This window comes from Tupaia chinensis, unplaced genomic scaffold, assembly GCF_000334495.1.
Source record: "Tupaia chinensis unplaced genomic scaffold, TupChi_1.0 Scaffold000311_2, whole genome shotgun sequence".
Classification (NCBI taxonomy): domain Eukaryota; kingdom Metazoa; phylum Chordata; class Mammalia; order Scandentia; family Tupaiidae; genus Tupaia; species Tupaia belangeri.
In genome coordinates this window covers 1,718,979-1,732,582 of record NW_006159803.1, presented here as the reverse complement: position 1 = coordinate 1,732,582, position 13,604 = coordinate 1,718,979, and the positions used below count along the sequence as shown (strand labels likewise).

General features: G+C 37.2%; 1 protein-coding gene across 1 annotated transcript in view; it reads left to right on the top strand.

Annotated features, from left to right (window-relative positions):
• Positions 1-13,604, top strand: part of GUCY1A2 (guanylate cyclase 1 soluble subunit alpha 2) — a gene marked incomplete at its 5' end in the record, with an annotated part of 275,265 nt that overhangs the window by 152,259 nt on the left and 109,402 nt on the right. The window lies entirely within an intron of this gene.

The following is a 13,604-nucleotide window of genomic DNA, read 5'->3' as shown; positions in this document are numbered from 1 at the left end:
CGAACTGTAAGTTTTTATTTTTTTCTTTACTAATCCATCTAGACCAGCTACTTTCTTTTTTTTACACTAATTGTATCATCTGCACATAGGTAGATTTGCAAAGAATGTATTTCACTTTCTATGTTTCTTATTATGATCCAGAGGGATGTTTCTGTAAGTCAATACTTAATATTGACTGTATATTCTACACAAACTACTACTTGGAGAAAGTAGTTCTCTAGTTCTTTTGTGTAAAATATATCGTCAATATTAAGAATTTTAGTTGAGTTCTTTGTGAGGGGTAAACATTTAGTGTGAGGTATGGTGAAGGATTTTCCATGTTACACAAAATAGATACTCTAACAAATTATCTTTAACTTCCTTAAAATGTATTGTTATATAATTAATGTCGAGGTAGCCAAATGACTTACTGTAAAGCAGAGGGACACTTCAATGAATCTGTCACTGTTAAACTTTGCCTTGAGAAAGACAAGAGGATTGGCCCAAATTTGCCAGTACTTCCCTTCCTCCAGGGATGGGGCACTACGGCATTGATCTCTGCAACCACCAGTCTTCTCTCTCTAAATCACTGATTTGCAGTATTAACTTCTTCCAGCTACAGCGGGCATGGTTTTTTAGCTTTAAGTTCATATGTGAGTTCCTCAAAAAGTTCATGCAAAATCTTTATTATGAGAAACTATGTATGGCTTTCAAACTTCTTTATTTCCACCAAAATAAAGTTGTATTTCAATTCCATGATTCCCCCAAACATTTTGAAGTCCCCTTGTATCACTAAATGAGAGTGAGAAATACTGGGTTGTCAAAAAAGTCACGACGTATTTTGGTGTAGAAAAACAGAAAAATACGTCATGACTTTTTCAATAACCCATAAGATAAATTCTCCTTTTGGAAAACATAGGGATACTTTATTTAAATATCAGTATTAGTTAGGTTTTGAGAAAAGAAGAAATGTAACATAATTTGAGGGTACCAAAACAATTTTAAGGTTTAAAAATACAATTGAATTTCATACGCGTCAAGTCTTCCTTCCCTTGGATAAGCTAGGACACCTACCAGAAAAAGAAAACTTGTGGAAATAGCCTCTATGCACTTCAAACTTTCCTGTGTGCTATTAAACAATGGACAGCTTTATATTATATAATCATAAATAATAATCAGCAATTATCAACTTATAAAATGGATCTATTTTTCTCTAATATTCAACTATACTTTTCATCATTTATATGTTTTTATTTTGAAGAGGTTTTTGCTATAGGGTTCATGTGCTCGCCAGACAGACAGAGACAGAGAGATTGAAAGCGAGAAATCACCCCCCTGGGGGATGGCCACGCCGCAATCCCTTCTCCTCCATTCTCCTCTTGGGATCTTGGGCACGCACGCACATGCGCCCGGCGTGAGTTTAAGTCACCGGGTCCGGGACTCGAACTGCGATCGACTATGTGGGAGTCCAGTGACATAGCCATTACACTAACTGCTGGTCCCATTTATATGTTTTTATGTATACATTAAAAACAATTCTAGTTCAGAAATTCTTGTAAAAGAAACTAAAATTTTACCAGTAAATTGCAGATGAATAAGATTGTAAGGTAAAATTTTTAAAAAAGAATTACTTATTTTTATTTATTTATTTATTTATTATTATTATTATTGTTTAATTTGACCAGCGGGACAGTAAAAGTGAGAAAGCAAGCTGCCAGGTCTGGGATTTGAGCTACGGTTGGTGGCCATGTGAGAGTCTAGTACCTTAACCCCTGGGCTACCTGCCACCCATAGTAAGGATATTTTTAACATATTTTCAATGCTAGTAAGTGTATGTATTTTGGATAGACAGATGGAGCAGATTTGAGATTGAGTTTGGGATACCCAGACGAGGAAATGCAATGTGTGCTGAAACCACAGTAATGATGCTATAGCTGGACAGAAGGAAAGCAAAAAAAGAGAGATTACTCTTCTGTAAAGTAAATGAAATACACTATGAAAAATGTGTCAGGAGGAAAATAAATGATAAATCCTCTATCTGACTTGCCTAATTCTAATAATCATAATCATTTTAACTTATTTTCTAGGAAATGTACACAGTGAAATTTTATACCACAAACTATTTGCTAAATTTCTAATTGCTTTTGAAATAATAATAATAAAAAAACCCAACACAATAGCTCTAGACTTTTTTAAGGACCGCAAATCTGTTGATTTTATAAAAGAGTCTTGCTAAAGTATATGTAGAATTTTGGGTAGAATAATTATGTGACAGAGAAAAGTAAGACACAGCTTAATTTTGGTTTATATTAGAAAGGTGAAAGGAAACCAGGAAAAGATGAAAACCAAGAGAAAGAACTAGAGAGGTGGCCCACAAGGGCATTCCCAAACTACTAAAAACAATGAGACTCTAGTCTCTAAATTTCTGATCGTCCCCTCTTGAGTACCTCAATATAATTCCATGTTTTCCTATTGTTAGGAAGATGATGCAATGAGGAATGATCATTACAATGATAGAATTCAACTAAATGAGGCCATAATAAGGTTCTGCGAAAATAAAACAATCTTTGGTAAGGTAGAAGGTTAGGAAATAAGCTATGGATTTTATCATGCAGATTTCAAGCACTGAGAAAATTAAAGCCTTTAAATGCTTGACTGACAAGATGTTATAGGTATTTGAATACTAAATAAGAGCTAGGCAAATTGGAGGAAGCATGGGTTATAATTTTGATTCTCTTATAATGAGCAAGACAGATATTCAGTAAAAGTCAACATAAATACTGTATTATGAAATATTGCTTCTCAGATTGTATAGAGAATGAACAAGATAAAGAACCAGTAACTCTGGTTTTTAAAATCAATGGTATGTATATATGTGTGTGTATATATATATAACATTGGATATTGAAGTAACCTAGTGTAGGTTTTGACTCATTCTGTTTGGTCTTTGGCAAACCTTTTTGTCTGAGATAAGGGAGAAGTAAGTAGAAGAAAGGAGCCTTCTCTACTTCCTCGTTCCATTCAGTCAAAGCTATGAGGGATCCAGTGCTATCTTAAATACACTCCTTCACGTTCTCATCTTTTACCTTTAGCCATTTTCTTAACTTTATTTCCTCCAGTTATACTTGCTAAGATAAAAACACTCAGTGCATCTATCTCATCATTATATAGTAAGCATTCCAATGTGCTTAAATACTCAAAGCACTAAGAACAGTGACTAGCATAGATTAGTAAATGTTAATGTTGCCATTAGTACTTCTCAGACATGTGTATTGGGACCAATGGGAGTGTATTATATCACTATGTGAGTATATACCTAAATATAGTGTACCCAGAGCTGTTTAGAAAATAATGAAATGATCTCATTTAACCAAGTATCTCCATTGTCAGATAAAGAAAATGAGTTTCAGAAAGATTCGAAAATTCAGACAACATAGCTAATAAATCAGAATTTGAACTGTAACTTGTGTGATTCTGAAGTTTACAGTTTTCCCACAAGTTTAGGCTATAAACTGAAGATCAAATGATAAAAACAAAGAGTGGAGGGACCAGCAGGTGGTGCGGTGGTTAAGACACTGGACTCGTATATTGCTGACCGTGGTTCAAGTTCCAGATCCTGTAGCTTGAAACTCATGCTGGGCACATGTGCATGTGTGCTCAAGATCCCAAGAGGACAATGGAAGAGAAAGGATTGTGATGTGGCCATCCCTTCCCCCACCCCTAGTGGGGAGCAGGTGATTTCTCACTTTCTATCTCTCTGTCTCTCTATCTCTCTGGCAAGCACAGGGGCCTAATAACAAAAATCTCTCAAACCAAACAAACAAACAACTCAGAGTGGAATCTATATCAAAACTATGATATGTAATCTAAAATTGCAGTTATACTGTTACATGATGAATAAAGCTCCATGACTACTATACCCAAATCTATCACCTTGTCTTCAACTGCAAAGAGTTTGGAAGTCTGAGAAGTTGCATGTTGAAAAGTTGGGGACTCCTCGATCCTCCTTTCTTCCTCTTGGTCAGAAATCAGCTAGCATCTCTCCATTCTTCCAGTGGAGAAGTAGCATACCCACAGGAGCACAGTGGGAGCAATGGTGCTAGGTTCAGGCAGTGGGGTGGATGCTTTTAAAGTAATGAAACAAAATACAAATAGTTTTGATTTTTAAAAACTGTCTTACCCAGGCAACACTAAAAAATGTTAGTGACAAAATCTTTCCTCTAAAGGTGGTGGGAGGTATTCCCATCACAAATGACAAACTTGGTTTGCAAATGTGCTGGAGTTCAACATTGAGTGTCACTGCTGGAGTTGCCCTGGGAAGGAGGAACATAAAGATAAGAGGGTGCACCTAGGAAACAGCAGGACCAGAATTCTGTTAGGTCAGGGAATCTGACGCTGAGAACCTGAAAACCACACAAGATTCATCCGGTCAAAGGAATGCAAGTACAGTATTATGAGTCCTGCTGGAAAAGCAGAACCCAGGATACCAGCAAAGTAGGAAGGGTAGAAAACCAGACATACTCCTAGGAGACAGTCTTGAGACTGAGCAGAAGAGAACTGGATTACAGGAACTGGAAATCAGGCCGAATGTTTAGGCAGCAAGTGTGAAGATGGGCATAAGGACAGCTTCGATGCAGAATTGGAATCTTCCCCCTGGCCAGTACCAGGTTTAGGGTCAGAGAGTGCAGTGGACATCTATACAGAGTCAAAGGAGAACACATGTGGCCACATCATCAAGAGATAAAGAGAGGAGCTTGTAAACACTAGAACAGGATTAAAGCCTGCAGAAATACTGAAGTGAGAAGGTCACTTAGATCCGTTTTTAAAAATCCATTGAATTGGGAATACTCTTGATATTGATATACCTTGACAATTACTAAATACCTTCAGTTCTTCTGAAAGTCTCTTAAGGCAAATGAAAAGTCTGTGTTGACTTCATAAATGCTAAACCTCCATAAATGCAATCCTAGGAAATAAAGTCAGAAAAGTCCTTAAGGTCATATAATGTCAATTTATGTACATAGATTGTTCTGCTTTAGCCTACTATTGGGTTGTCGGAAAAGTCATGACGTTTTTATGTTTTTCTATGCAAATGTGTGTCATGACTTTTCCAACAACCCAACATTAACTATGAAACTCATATTAACTATAATTTCTTAATTTGTGAAAAAGTCTATATATTTAGTCTTAGTATATTTTGTGGGTAATTTATAAGAATAAAAATTTACTCTCAGAATTCTGGAGACTGGAAGCTCCAAGATTAAGGGACTGGCCTCTGATGTGGGTCTTCTTGCTGCATTCTCTCTCTCTCTCTTTTTTTTTTTTTAAAGAGGTTTTTGCTATAGGGCGCGTGCGCTCACCAGACAGACAGAGAGAGATAGAGAGACAGAAAGTGAGAAATCACCCCCCAAGGGTGATGGCCACGCTGCAATCCCTTCTCCTCCATTCTCCTCTTGGGATCTTGGGTACGCACACACATGTGCCCGGCGTGAGTTTAAGCCACCGGGTCCGGGACTCGAACTGCGGTTGATTATGTGGGAGTCCAGTGACATAACCATTACGCTAACTGCTGGTCCCTCTTGCTGCATTCTTAAAGACAGTAGGTCAAAGGGCAAGAGAGAACAAACCCATTATAGATAAGCCCTTTTATTTCTATCTGTATATTTATTTTTAGGTTTTTGCCATAAGATGTGTGTGCTCACCAGGGAGGGAGAGAGAAACAGACAGAAGGAAAGTAAGAAATCAACCCCCAGGATGGTGAGGAGGGGCCCCATGCTGCAATCCCTTCTCCTCCATTTTCCTCTCAGGATTTTGGGCATGCATGCACACGTGTCTGGCATGATTTTCAAGTTGCTAGGTCCAGGACTCAAACCACTGTCAGCCATGTGAGAGTCCAATGCCTTAACAACCATACCACCTGTTGGCTCCACTAAGCCCTTTCAATAGCTGCATTAATCCATTCATGGGGCAGAGCCCTCATGACCTAAGCACCTCCCATTAGACCGCTATTGCATTGAGGATTAATTTTATAATGTGTGAATTTGGAGGAATGCTTTCAAATAGTAGAACATTCTAAATACAAATGCAGAATGCAGAATTAGTGGTAAATATTCATGACACAAAGGTTGTGCATGCTCACGTTTGAGTATGCAGTGTTAATATCCAAAGGACACTGAGACAGAGGCAAACCTTTCAGATTGGGGCACCTCGTTGAAGACCACGTAGGCTTTGCAGCGATTCGCTGGCAACACCTGCTTCTGAAGACTGAATAATGAGCTACATTGGAATGAAATCCCCATCCTGAATCTCCATCGCAAAAGCTGAAAGCAGATGTTTCTCACATAAAGTTCCAAGGCTTCAGAACTTCATGCCTCAAGAATTTTGATTTGTCTTGACATTTGACAGTACGAAGCTACGAAAGCCATCTGCTCACTGGACCTTCAGCCAGCCTTCAGAAAATGAAGCAGAAACTCAAGGCTCTCACTTCAGCATGAACTGAATTTTGCAGGAAAAAAATGAAATGCTTTCTTTCCTCCTGGTTTTGTTTTATGATAAAATAGTCTTTCAAACTACATAGGTACTTAATTTGCTCTCAAAACTTTATAAATATGTATATATCATTTTACTCATTTCCTGGCATAAAATGCCTATTCCAGTCAGTGAAGGGTGATGAGTAACTGGTCCATTTCCCCCAGAATTTACGTATTTTCTGCTTTAATGATCAGTGAACACATTTTTGAAATTGAACACTATTTGTACTATTTCTTTTCAGTAGTCTCCATCAACATCAATGTCATTTACTTTTTTGCTTCTACTTTATTGGAAATGAAGCAACAGTGTCTTCTAGTAAGCCAGAAAAGAATTTCTAAAGTAAAATGATTCAGTTCATTCATTCATACATTTAATAAACATTGCTAATTTACCTACTTGATAAGGGGCATGACTCCCACAGAAGCTTACAAAATGTAATGGAAATCAGTGTGTATTTTTAGCACTTTTTTAATGAGTAGAAAATAATTTATATGTTTTAGGCAGTAAGCTGCAAGTCACAGATAAGCACTCTATTCTGATAGGTATTATATTATTAGTTTTGAAATACCATAATGCTCTAAAAATGACCTGCAGAGGGTTTTGCCTCATTTATATTTTTTTGCCTTTGGCAAGCACTTAGGTTGGAGATAAGGATGAAGCAAGAAGAATAGTCCTTCACTGTTTCTGTCACTCCATTCAGCCAAGGCTGCAGAATTCCGGTCCTGTCTGAAGTACACTACTTAGATACTCATCTTACCACTGTTAATTGGTTACTTACCTCTCTGCCTTAGTTTCAGCATCTGTAAATAGACTAATTTTATCTGCCTCATAGTAGTATTTTGAGCTTTTAAATGAGATGTATGTAAAATGCTTAGAATAGTGTCTGTACTATGGTAGTAAGTTATTTCTAAAACAGGTGACATGGTGGTTAAGGCACTGGACTGTCCTGTGGCTGACCATGGTTGGAGTTCAGGACCTGATGGCTTGCTTTTTCACTTTCCCTTTCTCTCTCTCTCTCTCTGGGTCTCTCTCTAGGCAAATTAAAGTAATGATGATGATAATAAATAAAATTAAATAATAAAAAGGAAAGTGTTTATAACAGGCATATCTGGACCTTTCCTGTGTGTGTGTGTATGTATGTATGTATTCATATGTTTGTAGGTATATGAACATTGTGTATGTATCCAGTGCTTACTAGAAATAGATAAAATTCTTATTTGTATGAAGACTGTGAAGCAAGGGCAGGGAGAGAGAAAATGAGGGTAGCAAAAGAAAGCTTCCTGAAATGCCTTACTTGTATCATCCTCACTGGATTTTCATAGATCTTGTTCTTGAAGATAGATCTATAGTCTCTCTTTCTTCTTCTTCTTTTTTTTTTCAAGAGAGGGTTTTTTTTTTTTTTTCCTCTGTAGGTCATGTGTGCTCTCTGGAGAAACAGTGGCAGAAAGTGAGAAATCACCTCCCACAGGGGATAGCCACACCATAATCTCTTCTTTCCCATTCTCCTCTTGGGATTTTGAGCACACATGTACATGCGCCTGACATGATTTTCATGCTGCTGGATCTGGGGCTTAAACTGTGCAGCTGGCCATGTAAGATCCTGTCGCCTTAACTGCCATGCTACATGCTGGTCTCTAAAATGTCTATTTAAAAATACTAATAAGACATCCTGAATTATTTTCCTTCTGTATTAAGAGAACATTTCTTTTAGTGGTATGGCAGATTCTGGAGACAGAAAGATAAAATACTTGGCATTGTTAAGCAGAAATCAATACTGATGAAGTGTTTTGCTGAATTTATTAGTGTTTGGGGGGCTGTTGTTTTTGTCTCTTTTGATAGGTATTTCTAGAGTGATAGCAAATGTAGAGATTGATGTTTTTGAGTTTGATTAGGTCATCGGGAAAGTCAAGACATGTTTTTGTATGCAAAAATGCACCATGACTTTCCCAAAGACCCAATACAAGCAAATTTTATGGACTGAATGCTTGTGTTCCCCCCTCCCCCCAAATTCATATCTTAGAGTCCAATATTAGAGTATTTAGAAGTAAAGTCTTTGGGAGTTACTGAGGTTTAGATAAGGTCTTGAACTGGAGCACCCATCAAGGATTAATTTCAATAAACAGGAAGGCATTAAGCTTGCTCTCTTTCTCCCTTGTGAGGACAGAGTGAGAAGTCAGATATCTGCAAGGCAGGAAGAGAGCCCTCACCTGGGAACTGAATCAGCTCACCTTAATCTTCGGCTTCTCAGCCTCCAGAAATGTGAGAAATAGATTCCTGTTGCTTAAGCCATCTAGTCGATGGTATTTTGTTCTGACAGTCTGAGCAGACTAAGATACCAAGAAAATATATGTCTCTTCAAAAACCATATAGAAAGTTACCCACAATGTGTCTCTAGCAGGTTCTGTGAGTCTATTAGGTCCACATAACTAGGAATTCCTGTATCTAAGGATACAAGTGAAAGATTTTCACTAACGTTATGGAGTTAACTGTGGCACTATGCAGTGTCTCTTTGTGTGTTAATAAAGAATAAAGCACTTAAATTCTAAGTTCATACTACTTACTTGCCCTTGTTACTAACCACCTTATCAGAACAGTATAAGCCACTAGCTTTTAGTTCATGCATATTTTGTAATGTTAAGTTTTACTACAGTTACTGCAATGTTTACTAAAAGAAGAAATTCACTTAAAATATCAACTTTTATTTATAAATAATTATTGTCATTAAATAATAATTTCTGTTACCCGCTAGGTCATTTAGTAGAGGATTTTTGGTATGCTTTAGATTGTAGGTATTTTATATCCCCATCAAGATTTATAATACTTGGGTGTCAGCCGAATTCACTTAAATGAAAAGAGACTTTCTAGACAAGACAAAATCTCTCACTTATCAGTTAGGGTAGCCCCAGTGCAATGTAAAAATCTTATTGAATCGGGGTCTTTCTATTGCTGCTGCTTTCTTTCTTTCTTTCTTTCTTTCTTTCTTTCTTTCTTTCTTTCTTTCTTTCTTTCTTTCTTTTTAATTTGCTACAGGGTATTTGTGTGCATGTGTGTGAGTATGTGCACATGCGAGAGAGAGACAGAGAGAGAGAGAGAAAGAGAGAGAGAGAAGAGTCCGTTGAGGGGATGGCCATGCTGTAGTCTCTTCTTCTTGGGATTTTGGCATGCATGCACATCTCCTTGGGATTTTGGCATGCATGCACATGTACCAGGCATGGTCTTCAGGCTGCTGGTCCAGAACTCAAACTGCACAGTCAGCTGTGTGGCATCCAGCCACTTTAACCACAATGCTACATGGATGGCTCTCCATTGCTTTTTTCTTTTTTAAAAAAACAACAACAAAATTTCAATTTTCAATGCTGTTTTGTAGCAAAATTGCTATGAAGAATTTTCCTACTATTTACCACTTAACAACAGTGGTTTAAAAAGTGAATTTTCTTAAAACAAAATGGGTCTAAGGAGTTCACATGTACTAAGTATAGACTGTTCTAGACATAGTGCTAAATACTTCAATTGTGATATTTTACTGATTTCTCAGAACAATCCTGCGGCAAAGGTGTTATTTATTTTTTGAACTTGAGATTAATAACTGGCAGAGATGTTGTTTGAATTTCTGGCTTAGTTGGAAGCACATAGTTTAGAAATCAGTGGTTTAAATCATTCACGAACCAAGTAGCTAGTGTTCCAAATTAACTGATGCAGAAGAAAGACCAAAGATTAAATTCACACACACACACAATAAATGTGTGTGTGTGTGTGTGTGTGTGTGTATATATATATATATATATTTATTTTCACAAATTGGTATTCTATATATAGTTATTTTCACAGTCACCAGTCAGATTTAATTCCTTTAACGTGAGAACAATAGTACATCACAGGACTATTCTGAGGCCAGAAAGAACTAATAACCAAAAGCCCTTATTGTGAACAGGAGGGCCTCAACATTGTAGTTGGAGGATGAGTTCGAAGTTGTAAGTTACAATCTGAATGTTAGCCTATAGGTTAGAATATAACTAGGTCTCCTTTTTAAAGGTATTCAACAAATTGGCACTATTTTTGAATACATGTTGGACATCATAAAGACTTGTTCTCTTTGGCTCTGGGAGGTAAAAGAGGTCTTTGTGAAAAAGTTAAAATAATTTCATTGCAATAGAAGATACATATAAAAATGGCCATTAACAATGAAATAGACTAGCTGAAGCATATGCTCTGATCACTGGAGTGCTTCAGATATAAGTTACATTCTTTTGATGGGACAGGTGGAAGAAATTCTCAACAGGTCTCCTAATTCTAAAACTCTTTTCGTTCTCTCTCTCTCTTCCTCCACCCCACCCCACCCCCTTTCGGTTTGCTCTGGCTGAGGCTTGCAGAGCTGTGCTGAATGGAATTGGTGAGAATGGGCACCCTTGAACCCTTGTTTCGTTCATTATGCTAGAGGAAAACTTTCAGATTTTCACTGTTGAGTATGATGTTAGCTGTGAACTTATCATTTATGAACCTTTATAATATTGAGGTACTTTCCTTCTATACCTAATTTGTTGAGAGTTTTTTTTTTTCCATCAAGAATGGGTGTTGAATTGTGTCACTTGTTCTTTCTGCATCTACTGAGATATAATTTTTATCCTTCATTCTGATAACACTGTGTATCACATGTACTGGTATGTATTTATTAAGACACCTTTGCACCCCAGGGATATATCCTACTTAATCATGGTGTATGATTCTTTTATCATACTATATACATCCAGTATTGAACTTGGTTTGCTAGTCCTTTGTTGAGAATTTTGCATTCATGTTTATCAGGGATATGGGTCTATAGTTTTCTTGTAGTGTCTTTACATGACTTTGGGATACAGGTATACTGGTCTTATAAAATTAGAAGGGTCCCCTCTTCTTTTTTTGGGAAAAGTTTGTGAAGGCGTGGCATTGATTTTTTAAATGCTTGATAGAATCCACTGTTAAGCTATCAGGTTATGGGCTTTTGTTTTTCTTTTCTTTTGGGAGATCTCTGATTACTGATTCAGTCTCCACATGATTAGTGTGTTCAGATTTTCTGTTTCATGATTCATTCTTGGTTGGCTGTATGTGTCTAGTAATTTAGCAGTTTCTGCTAGGCTAGCCAATATGTTGGCATATAGTTCTTTATATTAGCCTCTTAATGATCCTTTGTATTTATGTGGTATCAGATTTAATATCTCTTTCATTTATAGTTTGATCTATTTAAATCCTCTTATATATTATTAGGTGCTTATAATTGAGCTTTGGGCATATTAAACACACAGAGATTAAACACACATCCAGCTAAATAATTAAAGTTATGCTTATCACTGGAGATGAATAAAGTTTATAAAATATGTATCATCTCTCAGAGAAAATGAAAATGAGACTGAAAGAGTTAACTTGTTTTTAGTGGATTTAGCATTGTCCTGGACTTTTCCATCCCTAAAAACTTCTCTGAGGGGTCACAGTACCTTAAGGAAGTCCACAATTTGGCCACTTTTATCCACTCAACCTTAAAAAGTGTTCCACACACACTTACTCTGTGTCAGGCACCACATGACTCTTGCCTTCATGGACTTTATAGTCTTGTGAGAAAGATGGCACCTATCACTCACAAAAATATGTAATTATAAACTACAATAAAAATGAATGCGGAGAATCTATGGCATGAAGAGAACATATAGCAGAGCTATCTGATGTCATCTACAGAGTCCAGAAGGGTACCCTGGAGAGGTAACCTATACATTGAGATCTGAAGTATTAGTAGAAGTTAACTAGGAGGGGGATTCTAAGCAGAGGTATCAGGATCTATAAAGGCTCTGAGTCAGAAAGAAACATGATGGGGAGGGGAGATCGTGGTGTATAGTGAACTGAAATGCTCCATGAGGCAACCCCCCCCGGGAAAGTTCTCAGTTCGCATTCTTCTCTGAGTGTGCAGGACACATGCTTGCTCATCATCCAGGACTAGCCGAAGACTGGGGATGGATCACAGCATCAACAATGTGCTGATGGTGTTGTCTCTTTCTGTCTTTCTCTCTGTGTCTCTCTTCATGGAAGAAACTGAAGAGAGGGACATGACTAAACTGAAATAACTAAACAAGTCAGTATCTTTGTAATTTGAAAAATGGAGAAGAATAGCACAAGATAAATAGAAAGAAGCATGTAGGATCTAGAATCTGTAGGTGTTTTAGCTATTTACAGGACTTTGGTTTTAATCATAGAAGCAAAAGAATACCAGAGAAGAATTTAAAATAGAGGAGTAACAAGAAGACTTGATGTGTCAAAGAAGAAATATAGTGTGGTATGTAGATTTGAGGGTGGGGAAGTGGACAAGAATAGAATAGGACGAGAATATTGTTGCTATGGTCCAGATGAGAGGGGATGGTAGTGTTACTTAGGCTGGTTCAGCATGTCCAAGAAGTTTGAGTCAACTTTGGAACTCTGAAGGAAATATTTTTGCCTGATGAATGATGGAAATACTTCCAGGTCATCATACGTGCACATCACCTATCACCTAACTATGTTCCTGTTTTGACACTATGTAGGATATACCTGAGTTGAACAAATACATACTTTGGGTTGCTGGGAAATCATGATGCATTTTTGCATAGAAAACCACATCATGATTTTTCCCACAAGCCAATATTTTAGTCATATAACAATGACTTTGATTTTGAAAGGTAATTTACACAATTTTTATATTGCCCTGGCTCTTCGTAGAGATTTTCATAATATTAGGTTGTCGGGAAAGTTGTGATACATTTTTTTTCATAGAAAAACATGGAAAAAATACATCCTGACTTTCACAATGACCTAGTACAATTTACTCAGTCATAGTCCTCTAAGCATCTACTATGCTAGCATGGAGGTAGTCCCTACAGAATGTAAAAAGATAACTTAGATGTTGTCCTTATCTTCAAACTTGAATTATTTAGCAATCAGGACGGGGTGGTAATAAAGAAAATGCAAAATACAAATGACTACAGTGCAAAAAATGTAGAAACCAGGAGCTTCCAATGTGCAGATCACATGGAGGAGCTTGGAGGTGTTTAGAAAGAGCATGGACTCTCTGGAGAACAGCCCCCCCCCCCCCC